The 15,580-nt window shown below is 35.2% G+C and overlaps 1 protein-coding gene and 1 long non-coding RNA gene across 2 annotated transcripts in view; both read left to right on the top strand.

Moving 5' to 3' along the window:
- The window catches only part of SLC25A12 (solute carrier family 25 member 12), a 402,930-nt gene that overhangs the window by 278,798 nt on the left and 108,552 nt on the right, over positions 1-15,580 (top strand). The gene's annotated exons all lie outside the window — the stretch shown is intronic.
- On the top strand, positions 14,515-15,264 carry LOC128645434 (uncharacterized). The gene is made up of 3 exons (XR_008400112.1): positions 14,515-14,542; positions 14,719-14,772; positions 14,857-15,264. It is a non-coding gene; the product is annotated as an uncharacterized LOC128645434 (long non-coding RNA).

Below are 15,580 nucleotides of genomic sequence, written 5' to 3'. Positions count from 1 at the left end.
ATTGATACCCTGATACAGGCTAGGAAGCCTGTTACCAGAAAGATTTACCATAAAATATGGCGTAAATACCTATACTGGTGCGAATCCAAACGTTACTCCTGGAGTAAGGTTAGGATCCCTAGGATATTGTCCTTTCTACAAGAAGGTTTAGAAAAGGGTTTATCAGCTAGTTCATTAAAGGGACAGATTTCAGCTCTGTCCATCTTGTTACACAGGCGTCTGTCAGAAAATCCAGACGTCCAGGCCTTTTGTCAGGCTTTAGCTAGGATCAAGCCTGTGTTTAAAGCTGTTGCTCCGCCATGGAGTTTAAACTTAGTTCTTAACGTTTTACAGGGTGTTCCGTTTGAACCCCTTCATTCCATTGATATAAAATTGTTATCTTGGAAAGTTCTGTTTTTAATGGCTATTTCCTCGGCTCGAAGAGTCTCTGAGTTATCAGCTTTACATTGTGATTCTCCTTATCTGATTTTTCACTCAGACAAGGTAGTTCTGCGTACTAAACCTGGGTTCTTACCTAAGGTAGTCACTAACAGGAATATCAATCAAGAGATTGTTGTTCCATCCTTGTGTCCAAATCCTTCTTCAAAGAAGGAACGTCTTCTACACAATCTGGATGTAGTTCGTGCCCTCAAGTTCTACTTGCAGGCAACTAAAGATTTTCGCCAAACTTCTTCCCTGTTTGTCGTTTATTCTGGACAGAGGAGAGGTCAAAAAGCTTCTGCTACCTCTCTCTCTTTTTGGCTTCGTAGCATAATACGTTTAGCCTATGAGACTGCTGGACAGCAGCCTCCTGAAAGAATTACAGCTCACTCCACTAGAGCTGTGGCTTCCACTTGGGCCTTTAAGAATGAGGCCTCTGTTGAACAGATTTGCAAGGCTGCAACTTGGTCTTCGCTTCATACTTTTTCCAAATTTTACAAATTTGACACTTTTGCTTCTTCGGAGGCTATTTTTGGGAGAAAGGTTCTTCAGGCAGTGGTTCCTTCTGTATAATGAGCCTGCCTATCCCTCCCGTCATCCGTGTACTTTTGCTTTGGTATTGGTATCCCAGAAGTAATGATGACCCGTGGACTGATCACACATAACAGAAGAAAACATAATTTATGCTTACCTGATAAATTCCTTTCTTCTGTTGTGTGATCAGTCCACGGCCCGCCCTGTTTTAAGGCAGGTAAATATCTTTTAAATTATACTCCAGTCACCACTTCACCCTTGGTTACTCCTTTCTCGTTGATTCTTGGTCGAATGACTGGGACTGACGTAGAGGGGAGGAGCTATATGCAGCTCTGCTGGGTGAATCCTCTTGCATTTCCTGTTGGGGAGGAGTTATATCCCAGAAGTAATGATGACCCGTGGACTGATCACACAACAGAAGAAAGGAATTTATCAGGTAAGCATAAATTATGTTTTTCTACATAAAGGTTTCATTTTTAGAATAACATTTCAGATTAGTTTTCCAGTTATATTAGAAAATTACTGATTTAGTTATGAAATACATAGATAATTATAAAAGTATTGGGAAGTGAAATCCAGTTTCATAGGTTAATTATTATTATTTGATTAACTTTTCAGCTGTACTTTATTAGAAGGAGAAAAATAATCATTACCTTAATAATTACAATTTAAATAGTTTTATTTTAAAACATTAACATTTTTGTTTTAAAACAATAACATTATAGGTTTCTGCTTGTCCTCCCTCCTCACACTTAGGTCCTTGTGCAGATCTATTTAGTTCCAAGCAATCTTCAATTCATTGAGCCTCTTGAAATTTAGTAAGGGGTTGATTCTCTGTACATAGAACTACAGAGGAACAATGATATTAAAGGGACAGTACAGTCAAAATTAAACTTCTGTTATCTAATGTGCTTTGTTCTCTTGGTATCCTCTGTTAAAAAAGATTCCTAGATAGGCTCAGGAGCAGCAATGCACTACTGGGAGCTAGCTGCTGATTAGTGGCTGCAAATACTGTATATACCTCTTGTCATTTTCTCATCCATTGTGTTCAGCTAGCTCCCAGTAGTGCATTGCTGCGCCTTCAACAAAGGATACCAATAGAATGAAGCAAATTTATTAACAGACGTGCTTAACACACCATTAAATACAGTAGATTTGCATAATCAACAAATGCATGATAAACAGACAATCCAATAGCACTTAGTCTGAACTTTAAAGGAGTAGTAGATTTTCTTCTGACTAATTTCAGTTATGTCTATTTCCACTCCCACTGCATCATGTGCCATCAGCCAATTACAAACGCATATACGTATATTCTGTGTATTGTTGCACATGCTCAGTAGGAGCTGGTGACTCAAAACGTGTAAATATATAATATAGTATGGCTGCAAAACTAGGAGCTCCATAAACCCTCCAGATAATCCGCCGATTATCATAAGATAAGCGACCAATCTTGGTCATAATTATACTTATATCAAGAAAGGGAATATTTAACTACACAGATCAATACCGATATTGTTAACCTCACCTAGTGATGTGCCCTAGTTTGGACCGTTAGAGATATCGGCGGCGGCCAAAAACAGATTTCTCTTGTTATTCAGGTTAGACAGTTGTAGTTGGACTGCTGCAACATGATCCAATTATAATATTTGGGACTTTATGATCTGACTGGTAAGTTGAAATACCGCAAGCAGCACCAACATTGCGGCGCTGGACGCATGGGAACAGCGTGTGCAATCTCTTCCGGACCTACACTTTCAGGAGTTGAAACAGAGCTTAAAAAGAGTGCTGTACTCATTGATTCAGGACCAGAGACTACATGTCGACTCTACTGGTTTGGACACTTCAGGGATTGATGGTGGATCCTATACTAGCAATCAAGTATTTAAAGAAGGGTCGTCTCCCCAAAATGCAGAAAGATCGCAGACGCCACCTGCTCTGCTATGTGCTTCTCAACCTGCTTGTCAAAAGGTGGACGTGAACCAATGCAATGGAGATCATGATACAGTTTGGAAGGGGCTCTAAACGTTCCCCAGCTACAGTCTATCTAATCTTACTACACGTGGGAAAAACGGACTTAGATTCTACAGATCTGATTTAGGTGCCAAGTGACGGGATTCCTCCATTTCCAAGCCGTGATATTTTTGGACACCAGATTCTTCAAATTGTGGATGTACCTGGCTGCAAACAATCACGGACATTACCTCAAGATAGCAAGTATGCACATACAGGGACAATTAGAGAAGTTTTGGAGCAGTCTGGCAACTTTATTCTAGAAACGCTTGCACTAAACAGTGTTTGGCTGTCCACGACGGGCATCAGTTAAAAATAGTGACTGTATAAGATCTCTACAACAGGGTACTTGGTTACCTTTGGCTTTTGGAGGAACACTCTATCTTTATTATGTTGCTGTATGCTGATACATATACATGTAGGTGTGCCAGTTTGCAGACTTAATTTGCAGGTGTTTTAGTTATATGCTTATATGATTTCTTCATTTTCTTTCATGTAATTAGCACGAGTCCATGAGCTAGTGACGTATGGGATATACATTTCTACCAGGAGGGGCAAAGTTTCCCAAACCTCAAAATGCCTATAAATACACCCCTCACCACACCCACAAATCAGTTTTACAAACTTTGCCTCCTATGGAGGTGGTGAAGTAAGTTTGTGCTAGATTCTACGTTGATATGCGCTCCGCAACAGGTTGGAGCCCGGTTTTCCTCTCAGCGTGCAGTGAATGTCAGAGGGATGTGAGGAGAGTATTGCCTATTTGAATGCAATGATCTCCTTCTACGGGGTCTATTTAATAGGTTCTCTGTTATCGGTCGTAGAGATTCATCTCTTACCTCCCTTTTCAGATCGACGATATACTCTTATATATATATATACCATTACCTCTGCTGATTTTCGTTTCAGTACTGGTTTGGCTTTCTACAACATGTAGACGAGTGTCCTGGGGTAAGTAAGTCTTATTTTCTGTGACACTCTAAGCTATGGTTGGGCGCTTTTTTATAAAGTTCTAAATATATGTATTCAAACATTTATTTGCCTTGACTCAGGATGTTCAACATTCCTTATTTTCAGACAGTCAGTTTCATATTTGGGATAATGCATTTGAATCAATCATTTTTTCTTACCTTAAAAAATTTGACTTTTTCCCTGGGGGCTGAAAATGCTTCATTTTATTGCGTCATTCTTGGCGCAGACTTTTTTGGCGCAAAAAATCTTTTCTGTTTCCGGCGTCATACGTGTCGCCGGAAGTTGCGTCGTTTTCTGACGTTCTTTTGCGCCAAAAATGTCGGCGTTCCGGATGTGGCGTCATTTTTGATATGGTATGCTGAACCAATGGTGCAGGGATTACACAAAGATATCTCAATTAATATCTTTAAAACCGATTGTACGACACTCTCTGACGTGGTGGACAGATCACCATCGTTTAGTTCAGGGGGCTTCTTTTGTTCTTCCGACCTGGACTGTAATTTCAACAGATGCAAGTCTTACAGGTTGGGGAGCTGTGTGGGGGTCTCTGACAGCACAAGGGGTTTGGGAATCTCAGGAGGTGAGATTACCGATCAATATTTTGGAACTCCGTGCAATTTTCAGAGCTCTTCAGTCTTGGCCTCTTCTGAAGAGAGAATCGTTCATTTGTTTTCAGACAATGTCACAACTGTGGCATACATCAATCATCGAGGAGGGACTCACAGTCCTCTGGCTATGAAAGAAGTATCTCGAATTCTGGTTTGGGCGGAATCCAGCTCCTGTCTAATCTCTGCGGTTCATATTCCAGGAATAGACAATTGGGAAGCGGATTATCTCAGTCGCCAAACGTTGCATCCAGGCGAATGGTCTCTTCACCCAGAGGTATTTCTTCAGATTGTTCAAATGTGGGAACTTCCAGAAATAGATCTGATGGCTTCTCATCTAAACAAGAAACTTCCCAGGTATCTGTCCAGATCCCGGGATCCTCAGGCGGAGGCAGTGGATGCATTATCACTTCCTTGGAAGTATCATCCTGCCTATATCTTTCCGCCTCTAGTTCTTCTTCCAAGAGTAATCTCCAAGATTCTTAAAGAATGCTCGTTTGTTCTGCTGGTAGCTCCAGCATGGCCTCACAGGTTTTGGTATGCGGATCTTGTCCGGATGGCCTCTTGCCAACCGTGGACTCTTCCGTTAAGACCAGACCTTCTGTCGCAAGGTCCTTTTTTCCATCAGGATCTCAAATCCTTAAATTTAAAGGTATGGAGATTGAACGCTTGATTCTTGGTCAAAGAGGTTTCTCTGACTCTGTGATTAATACTATGTTACAGGCTCGTAAATCTGTATCTAGAGAGATATATTATAGAGTCTGGAAGACTTATATTTCTTGGTGTCTTTCTCATCATTTTTCCTGGCATTCTTTTAGAATTCCGAGAATTTTACAGTTTCTTCAGGATGGTTTAGATAAAGGTTTGTCCGCAAGTTCCTTGAAAGGTCAAATCTCTGCTCTTTCTGTTCTTTTTCACAGAAAGATTGCTAATCTTCCTGATATTCATTGTTTTGTACAAGCCTTGGTTCGTATAAAACCTGTCATTAAGTCAATTTCTCCTCCTTGGAGTTTGAATTTGGTTCTGGGGGCTCTTCAAGCTCCTCCGTTTGAACCTATGCATTCATTGGACATTAAATTACTTTCTTGGAAAGTTTTGTTCCTTTTGGCCATCTCTTCTGCCAGAAGAGTCTCTGAATTGTCTGCTCTTTCTTGTGAGTCTCCTTTTCTGATTTTTCATCAGGATAAGGCGGTGTTGCGGACTTCTTTTAAATTTTTACCTAAGGTTGTGAATTCCAACAACATTAGTAGAGAAATTGTAGTTCCTTCATTATGCCCTAATCCTAAGAATTCTAAGGAGAAATCATTGCATTCTTTGGATGTTGTTAGAGCTTTGAAATATTATGTTGAAGCTACTAAGACTTTCCGAAAGACTTCTAGTCTATTTGTCATCTTTTCCGGTTCTAGAAAAGGCCAGAAAGCTTCTGCCATTTCTTTGGCATCTTGGTTGAAATCTTTAATTCATCATGCCTATGTTGAGTCGGGTAAAACTCCGCCTCAGAGGATTACAGCTCATTCTACTAGGTCAGTTTCTACTTCCTGGGCGTTTAGGAATGAAGCTTCGGTTGATCAGATTTGCAAAGCAGCAACTTGGTCTTCTTTGCATACTTTTACTAAATTCTACCATTTTGATGTGTTTTCTTCTTCTGAAGCAGTTTTTGGTAGAAAAGTACTTCAGGCAGCTGTTTCAGTTTGAATCTTCTGCTTATGTTTTCATTTAAACTTTATTTTGGGTGTGGATTATTTTCAGCAGGAATTGGCTGTCTTTATTTTATCCCTCCCTCTCTAGTGACTCTTGCGTGGAAAGATCCACATCTTGGGTAGTCATTATCCCATACGTCACTAGCTCATGGACTCTTGCTAATTACATGAAAGAAAACATAATTTATGTAAGAACTTACCTGATAAATTCATTTCTTTCATATTAGCAAGAGTCCATGAGGCCCACCCTTTTTTGTGGTGGTTATGATTTTTTTGTATAAAGCACAATTATTCCAATTCCTTATTTTTTATGCTTTCGCACTTTTTTCTTATCACCCCACTTCTTGGCTATTCGTTAAACTGATTTGTGGGTGTGGTGAGGGGTGTATTTATAGGCATTTTGAGGTTTGGGAAACTTTGCCCCTCCTGGTAGGAATGTATATCCCATACGTCACTAGCTCATGGACTCTTGCTAATATGAAAGAAATGAATTTATCAGGTAAGTTCTTGCATAAATTATGTTTTTTTTAAATGCTGTGAATTTGTCTGTAACTAGGAATATAAAAGTCTGTAGGTCCTAGACGCTTTCATATTTCTGCTATGCGCACATTGCCCTATCCGTTAATCCTAACAGGGTTCAATCTCTTACTCCTACAGAGTTAGTTAGCAGCTAGAAATAAGGTTATCCACTACTCATGGTAAATAGTAAAGGCAAAAGAGACTTACATTTCCTAGAAATCTTTAGTACACTATCGTTTCAGCTACACCAGAATACTGACTATAATATGGATTATCAAACTGCAGATATATCTGCTTCTCATAACTTCCACCTGTTATCTCTTAATGAGCCTGAAATTATCCAGTCTTCTATATCATTCTACCCCATGTAATTATTGTAATATTAGGTTGACATATTATTAGCCCCAACACTTTATACTTCATAGACCATCAACTGCAAACCAACAAGTACTTTTTATTCTCATACCGTAGCTGCTAATGAATATCCTTATATATAAAATGCAGAGATTTCACATGACTGTTTCATGTGACTTATATTATTCTTTATATTGTTTTGGTCAATATATATGCTTGTTTATATGGCTCTAGCATATGCTGAACTGCCTACCCTACAAATTATACCATATCCATATATGATAATGCTTATTGTTTGATGACATAGATATAGCAACTGTGTATAACAATATGGCTACTTATTTTGTACTATATCCTTTCATTTACATACTACTTAATTTACTAACTCAGCAAAACTGCCTAACAACTAGGTTGAAACTGATGAGAAACTAATATTTCAGAGTCCCATAGATAAAATCTGAATTATGTCAAGGGCTGTACAGTTAAAATTAAATGAAGTGTGGGGGGGGGGGTTTGTATGTGGCCATAATCGGTCGCACTTGAGGAAGCTCCCTGAATTACTCTCCAAATTCTCTAATTATCTGCATAAATATAAGCCATCTATCCTTTTTTATTTGGAATCCTCAACTACCTCACATTGTGGTGACTTTGAAATACTGAGCTCATCATTTTTCTACACTTAGGGATCTGAACAAAAATCCCCCCGGGCCACTCGGGTAAAGCGACTGACTATCAGACCACCCTACCTATACTCCCTACTTTGACAATGGAGGAGAACCTTCAGCTACTTCAAATACATGAGCTTCTCATGAAGGTTGAGCTGCAGATGCGGAGCAATTTCAGCGACCTTGCAAACATAATCAGAGACATACCCAGTCAGGGAGCCGCCAGTATACCTAAAATGGCGGAGGGAAGAGAAGTTTCCTTTCAGCATGTAACACCACAAACCGAAGCGAGTAACCCTCATTCAACAGCAGATATTACACAGAGCTGTCTACTCCAGCCTGTAATGATCACAACTGAATGGAACCTCATTACACCTACATGGGACTCGAGGATTCATCATAAGTAAGAGAAGGTGTAGCTACGCCGCAGAAAAATCTTCATGCAGAATACTTCCTTACAGACCTTCAGGATGTTGCCTGACCTACGGTAACGCTATCTTCTCAGCAAGGAGTGTTGTTAGCCAGTTTCTAGCTGCATGGGAGGAAGATGGAAACTTCCGACATCTTGATGTATACTTTGGGACTCTAGGAGTTTGTGTTCACTTGGGATCATTTATTTGTGAGGATATCAGCTGTCTGAACCCACTTATACAGAGGGGGCCCACACTGCAATGGATGCCGAATTTCTCCTGGAGCTATGAGGCACAATCACTGACACAATTCTCCGCTACAGGAGTGGGCTAATGGAACTAACTATTGGACTCGCCTCAGATATATTGTTCACCTAGCACATTTTGTATTTGCAACGTTGGATTTCTTTGTTTAAGCCCTTATTTCTATTAAAATTTCCACAACTTCATCTCTGTATAAATAAGTATATAATATCTTGTATTGTTAGATATATGACTTTTGCGTTGTGTATCTTGTGGTATATTACTTTCTTTCACTACCCTAAAACACATCAGCAGCACTTTTTTACAGCTCCTCATAATACTGCCCTGACCTAATTTCAGATATTCTTCTTTTATAACAGATGGTACCTGAAGCTTCCTCTTAGCAGCATGAGCTACTTAGGTATTTATCTTCCATAATGTTGTCACTGTCTCTGCAATAGGAGTCTTTTTTAGCAGTTCACAGTGAACTTTACTAGTTCTCTCTCATACAGCCTACTGACCTTTTTAGGATTCATACTAAGCCATAATAGAAGCTCTTTTTATCTACTATTAACCATATATTACTTGGCCTTAAACGTATACAAGTTGCTCATAACATAGCTTGTAAAAATATATCTAGATAGAAATGTAAAGGCATTGATACACTCTTACTACATTCCAACCTATTTAATATAATTTTTATCTTGATTAGCTCAGGTCATCTTTTGCTCATTTCAAAGTATTTCATCTACAGGTACCCACAGCCCCCTAGATCTCCATTAGTTGTGCTTTATTATTTTCCTTCATATGCTATGTTAACAGAACTTTCTTTCAGACTCACCTCTGATACATAGTTAACCTAATGCATTTTATGTTAGCAACATTGAGTATCTTAGCTCCAGCCCTTATTTCTATTTTTATATGCATGACTCCATCTATGTAAATACCAGTGTATAATGCCTTGTATTGCTAATTGTGTGACTTTTGTGGTGTGTATTTGGTGGACCCCTATCTTCTCTTGCTGTCAAAGTACCTCAGCGGCTCTTTTCTCCAGCTTTCCAGGTTACTGCTCAGACTTAATTTGGGGTATTCTTCTTTTATCACTTTTATTATTGGAAGCAACCCCTGAAAAGCATGATATATTGGGTTTTAACTTACCATAAAGTTGTCAATATCAATACAGTGTAAGCCTGCCCTAGTAGCACCCAGTGAAAAAAAATATTTTATCACATGTATGCTCAAGGCCTCCTAGGTTTTTATCGCTGGTACTGCATTATTTCCTTTTTATGCTATATTAAATATGCCAGAGCCACTGATTGTTTATATATTCTGTAAACCCTCCACCAGCATAATGAAAAAATAAATAAAAAAATGTATCTTTAGGTCCAAGTGTGGCCTTACACTCACAGAAGAGGTTTCTCTTTTATATCCTAAAAAAAATTAGATTTCATTTTAACCAGTTCAACACAACCACTTCCATACATAGATTTCATAATATGCTTTGTTGTATGTACTACAAATCTAAATAAAAAATATATCTAATAATAAAATTAGGTGAAGAGGTGGCCTGATATCTCTGTTATGACCTAGTCTAAGGTATAAGGGGTTACTATGATAATTCATAGTCCTGGTGCAGGAGATATTTCCCTATATAGCACATCTAGGCTAACTCCTAATTAGGATAGTAGAGGTAGAGTAGATAGCTGACAATAGACATCTTAGGGCTCGATTTATCAAACTTTGTTCGAGCTCGCCTTTCAGTTCTCCGACAAGTACTCTGCATATCGCCATCGGATCGGCAAACGTGCGCCGTTATTTATCATAAAATGGGTCGTAATTCTACGTTACTTTTCAAAGTCAAGCTGTGGCGTGATATTGATAAATCTCGCTGTTATTCGTATTTTTGCGCCATATTTATTATTAAAAATTAGTTAAATTAAAGCGCATAATAGAAATAAATGTGAATGATATATTTATAAACTTAATCTAAACTTATTGATTACATTTTAATATATATAAATAAAATTTATGATTGTTAAATTATACTTTCTTATATATTCGATGTTAGAACATAAATGTATATAAATAAAGTGCTTTTCACAAAAAAAACACAACCTTTATTTTGATTCTGATATTCAATAAAAATTAATAAAACTTTAATAAAATGTCATCATATTATCACATTCTCTGTATATCAATCTCTGAAGGGACAGCATTTCAATATTGACATAAAAATGTAAACCAGAAAATACCACTAGTGTTTGATATCTACTTTATTATTTGTTGTAACAATGTTTTTATTTTTTAAGAAAGCACATTGAAGATCTATTTTAATGTTAATGCTATATCTGACTCCTAATTTTATTCACAATTTTATCTTTTTTGTAGTAACTTATTGAAGCAACTTATATAAACATGTGCAATGTATTTCAAAGATATAACCAAACTCTTTGATATAACCCAACTCTTATATTTCCATTCACCTCCCCCCTCTGGACTAATATACCTGTTTATGTTTTACAATAAAATAATTAATAACTTATTTTCGATGAAATAAACACACAGACATCAAAAAAAATTATATTTTAACATCAGTCAATTTATTTTAACACAAAAGAAAATGTTATTTTCACATAAAAAATGTATTTTTGATTTATTTTTCATAAAAAAAATAAAATAAATAATGTTAATTCCACATTAAAAAATATAGAATGTTTTACTTTATTGTTTTTAATTAAAAAGATTGATATTTTTCTCTTAAGTTTTGTACTTTTATGTATGTCCTCATCAAATTGTTTTCTACTTCCAGAAGGGTATCCAACACTTCTTTTTTGTTAATTGTTATTTCTTGATCTTCAGGAACTGTACCAAAGAGAAATAGAAAAATAGTTATTGTAAGGAACATGACATTAATTTAATACATTTTTAATCTGTTCTGTATTACCAGATAAGTAATGTTTTACCTAATGCTAACAGGATCATAGACAATGACTAATATCTTGTTAGAAGGTTTTATCTACACCTCTGTTGTTATTTAAAGCATGTCATCTTGATAATACTGTGTACACGCACATGCATCTTTATTTCCACACGATAGTGACAATTTCAATTGTATTTCATAAAGCTAAAGATTGTAATGATACAAAAGAACTCACTCCAATCATAGCATTGTGTTGAATTGGATGAATTTGATTGCTGCTCTTCTGCTTGTTCTCTCCTTCATCTTGAATAGCTGTAAGACATAAAAATGAATTAGACCAGGAAAAGTTATTTAATAAAATATTTAAATTTGGATCATTATATTCCAACACTATTGACTTATGTTAATTGAACAATGCTGATTGCAATCCATATCTCCTTTGAATACTTATTCACTAAAATAAAAGTTATATTTTAGTACATAATAATGACATAAGATCATAAGTTACTGAATAGACATATGAACCTACATATATTGTCTTGCGGTTGCTCGCTATTTGAAGAATCTTGCATCACATTATTATTTGTTTCCTCTTCAACAATTATTTCTTCACTGGCTGTTTGGATTGGATCTTCTTCAATCATGTCTATAATATGATTATAGTCATTAACTAGAATAATATTATTTATTTTCAAGATATGTAAATTAAATCTACCTTCATTATCACATTCATCATCAATGATGGGCATTGACCTTCTGCAACGTTGTTGCCTGTTTTTTTTTTTTCCCTTTTTGTAAAAATTGTGAAAATATAAATGTTAATATCAATTATGAGTTATCTTATTACTATACATTTTATAAAAAAATAGTAACTATATTCCTACCGGTTGTAATTATAGCCTCAGACTCCATAAACACAGTCGGTAGTGGATCACAATCAGCTTCTGGACTGGATGGATTCAAGTTTATTGGGCACAGATAACGGGGCCTTCTTCTATTTTTGACTGTAAAAGTAAAATACAAATGGATTTATATATATATTTTGCCAATCTATTTTTGAGTACAACATAAATCTAACAGAAACAATTATATTGTTAATACTGTTTCACAAACTGCAATCAAGCTCAAATGGATACAAAAACAGTAATATTGTTTTTCAACAAAGTTCAAGATTCTATAAACTAAGTAACTACAAATGACAGATTACAATTGCGTTACAAAATTGATACACAACAGTCAAGAAATTTTACATAAATACTTACATTTCATAACATAGCTTCTTATTAGGGTCCTTAATTTTGATTGTCTCCGGATTAGATCGTTATAATGCTTCAGGCACTGTTTTCTAGTCCTATTATGGCCAGACAGACGTCTGACCCGTCGCACCATCTCAGATAAAATTGGATTTCTTTTATCTTGTTCCAATGCGAAGATCCCCTTCCTTTTTTTCGGAAAATACTTTTCCATTGTATAGGTGATTATCAATAATTCTCCTATGGAAAACTTCTTGGAACGATTCGTCATCACTGTCTGTATCTATCTCTGTAACCATAAAACTCCACCCAATAACGGAACTAATTGTGATTGTAATTGCGCAGTAAAGTATACCCATTAAAAAAATTGTTTTTTTAAGTAATCGCCCTGAAAAATATTTATTAATAAATATTGAAGAAATATTACTAAAATCGTTACATCTTTTCGTATAAATAGAAATTACATTTAAGTTGTTACAAAGTGCGCAATAACTTGCACTATTTCTACACTCGATACAATGCGCAATAACTTGCAGTATATTTCTACAGTCGATACATTTGTTTGCATAGTTTAAATTTATTTTTATGGCTATGTTCATTGTTACTTAAATTAATACATACAAATGTTACGTTTTATATAATTGATAATGTATATAAATATATAGATACATCAATTTGAAAATAATAACTATTTGACCAATAGGAATAAATTAAATTGTTATTGTCCAATCAAATTCAAGATAATAATTTTATTTAAATTATTCCTTTAATCTATTCATATAACGCCCCATTTCTGTAACGTTCTAGAACAAAAGTTGTTATTGATAATTGTTCATTACTTTATTTTGACTTCGAACGAAGACAATATTTTTTTTGCGCCATTTATTGATCAAATATTGCGATGGCAACCGGACTATCTGGAAAGACAAAAAGTGGCCGAAGTGTGATGTTTACTCATCGACAAAACTGTATTTTAGTTGAAGCTGTCATCAAACATTATGATGCTATTATCGGCTATCAAGCAAAATCTATAAACCCTCAAAGAAAGAATGCAATTTGGGAACAAATTAGTCGTGCAGTGTCAGCGGAGGGTAGTTTTCCTAAAGACGTCAGGGCCTGTAGGAAGAGGGTGAATGATATTCGTAAGAATATTAAAAAAAAGTCTGTAAGGAAAAACAGTTATCGAAAGGAACTTGTGGAGGCCCCGCATATAGGGCTGAACTTCTGGACTATGAACAAATGCTGTATGCCAGGATGGGGGATGCTGTCGTGGTGGGACTTGATGTTCCATCAGATACCTTGGATTTCAGAGGTAAATATCTAATTGCTTGCTGTTAAACGAATAGTATATTCAGAATTCAGAAAGAGCATACAATGTTTATCAACTTTATCATTTTCTCCTATTGAGATTTTTTATTTTTTATCTTGGAATATTTATTTAAAAAAGTTTGATTTTAAGCTTGGAAGCAGGACCATTTTTGGTTGAGGACCTGGTAGCGCTTGCTGATTGGATGGCTATATTTAAAAAGAAACCAATCCTCAAGCGCTAACCAGGTGCCACACCCAAAAATGGTCCGGCTTCTAAGCTTAGATTCTTTATTGTTTAAAATAAAGATAAAAAAAAGAGGACAATAAAAAAATTATAATAGGATTAAATTTAAAAGTTGTTGAAAATTCCATGCTCTATCTGAATAATAAAAGTATAATTTTCACTATACTATCTCTTTAACATGTATTTTGTATATTCAGTTTTGAGTTTATGTTTGTTAACTTTTTTAATTTTATTTATATGTACTTTATAGAACAACATGAAGAGGCGTTGGAAACAGAAATAGAAAATGCCCAGCTGGACCAACCATCCGAGTCTGAGTTGACTTCTGAACAGCAACAACCCTCAACATCATCATGTGATATAACATGCAGAGAAGAAACTACCAGTAAGTATAAAGTATATTACTAAAATGTAAATATCATTTGTATTAATGAAAAGAATGGACAATGAATTGTAATTATTATGTATTATGTTGCTGACTTTTCTCATGAAAATTATGTTTATGTACAGAAGAATTTTTTATAAACATGTATATGAATATCAATGTATTTATTGTTACAGGTGTAAGGGGATTACTACAGACAATGCAGGATTCATCAATTACATTATTTGATGGTAAGTATTGACCTTTTTTTTTTTTTTTTTTCTTTTAAATATTTTTTTTTTTTATCTAAAATTTATATTTATTTACATTCATAGATGAAATAGAAATCACTTTAGAACCACTTGTGGCAGACACAGTTTGTCCAGAGAATGATGATGATGAAACACAAACAGAGGGAATAACTCAAACACAACTTGACACCACAAGTTGAAGAATCAGAATGTGAGGAAGAGATTGAGGATGCACAACAATGTCAAATAGATCAACCAGAGAGACCTAATGAAGTTGAACGATTGACAGATATGGCATTGTCTTTTTGAAATAAACAGAATGATTTTTTTAAGGAAAGGGTTGACTTACAAAAAGAAAGAAATAATTTACTTAAAGAACAGTTAAATGTTCAAAAGGAGTATTATCAGAAAAAGTTAGAGTTCATGAATAGGCGACATACAGATTTATAATTATATTGTTCATTATACCTTCAAGTTATGGGGTATAAACAATTTAACGCACTTTAAATTATAACCTTTGTTTATGTTTATTAGTTTACTGTTTTGATGTTGATATTGTGTTTAATAAAGTTTTTTTACATTATTAAATAAAGTTTTTTAATTCAAAGTAAATAACGAAAATTAAGGTTTTTGTATCAAAGTATTTTTTTTTTATTCAAAACTAGAAATATATATATATAACTCTATAAATATATATATATATATATATATATTTATAAATAACACAACACAACTTTGGTAACAAACTATATAATTCTTCTTTGAAAAAAAATAAAATATATATACACATCTATCTATTTAAAATATA

The sequence above is a fragment of the Bombina bombina genome, chromosome 1 (genome assembly GCF_027579735.1).
Source record: "Bombina bombina isolate aBomBom1 chromosome 1, aBomBom1.pri, whole genome shotgun sequence".
Lineage (NCBI taxonomy): Eukaryota > Metazoa > Chordata > Amphibia > Anura > Bombinatoridae > Bombina > Bombina bombina.
Note: the sequence above shows the minus strand (reverse complement) of the source record. Positions and strands in the feature narration are given on the sequence as shown.